Source organism: Salvia hispanica, chromosome 6, assembly GCF_029641045.1.
Source record: "Salvia hispanica isolate PSC_SH4W2 chromosome 6, Shi_PSC_v1, whole genome shotgun sequence".
Classification (NCBI taxonomy): Eukaryota; Viridiplantae; Streptophyta; class Magnoliopsida; order Lamiales; family Lamiaceae; genus Salvia; species Salvia hispanica.
The window spans coordinates 6,216,957-6,217,996 of record NC_142697.1 but is presented as its reverse complement, the minus strand read 5'-3'; the positions used below and the strand labels follow the sequence as shown (position 1 = coordinate 6,217,996).

The following is a 1,040-nucleotide window of genomic DNA, read 5'->3' as shown; positions in this document are numbered from 1 at the left end:
TCAATGTGATCTTGCTGGCAGAAGTGCAATGTAACATGAAGATCCTTATCAGAAAAGAAAATAATTTTTAAGTCAAAACTCAAAAGTAGTGAAATGTGGTTGGAAGAAAGGCAAATATGACAAGTTCTATGCCTAATGAGGATAACACCAATGTTGGAGGCCTTATTGAGGATAACACCTTCGTATTTTACTTGGAACCACTTTATTGAATCCTCCTTTGTAACTCTGTGTTGGATGCCAACACGAGACTTGTACCTACGGCGGCGACCAACACTGTAACCAGGGCGCTCAAGGACAACGTAGAAGTCCATACCATAAATACCGGTTGAAGGGTCATACTTGATTCCAAGATCAATATGCTCCTGAATACCAAAGCCAAAGCAACCAGTTTCACTAAAGTTTCTTCTCAACAGTTCATACTCGACCTTCAGACCACTTTCAAGGAGCTGCATTGCCTTATCACCACGAACTGTCACGTAGCATGCAATTTTTTCATTACGCCTGATGCCAAAGGAACACACAGTGTACCTTGCCTTGGAGAAAACAGGGGTTTAGCCGCTAAGCTGTTCCCAGACCTTAGCGGCTCTGGTGAGACGATCTCCGCTCTCACCGATGGAGATGTTGAGGACGAGTTTCTGTACTTTGATTTCCCTCATTAGGTTCGACAGCTTCTTCTCCGATGCCATGGCGGTGAGGTAGAGAGGCTGCTGAGAGGGTTTTAGGGATTATAACCTTATTTCAAGCTTCTCTTGAGGATGTTATCAAACGAGACTCACCTCGCGCACGATTCAACATAATAGCAATCCTAGCACCGCTAGATATTAATCACCACTCCCTAATATACCAGGCTTATTGGGTTGCGAAAAACCCGCACCATTTGGTAAGTCAAAGTAGTGCATAATCAATACCGTATGCTCAATACTAACGTACATTGATTAAGAAATAACAATTTACAAGACCTTGTCTTTCAATAGATAGCATAAAGACTGTCTCGCTGTTAGATCCATTCAGTGCTATACCACACCAACGTCATCTTATTT

At 42.5% G+C, this 1,040-nt stretch overlaps 1 pseudogene; it reads right to left on the bottom strand.

Moving 5' to 3' along the window:
* On the bottom strand, positions 1-723 carry LOC125206152 (large ribosomal subunit protein uL5z pseudogene; annotated as a pseudogene).
* Between the last annotated feature and the right edge of the window lie 317 nt (positions 724-1,040).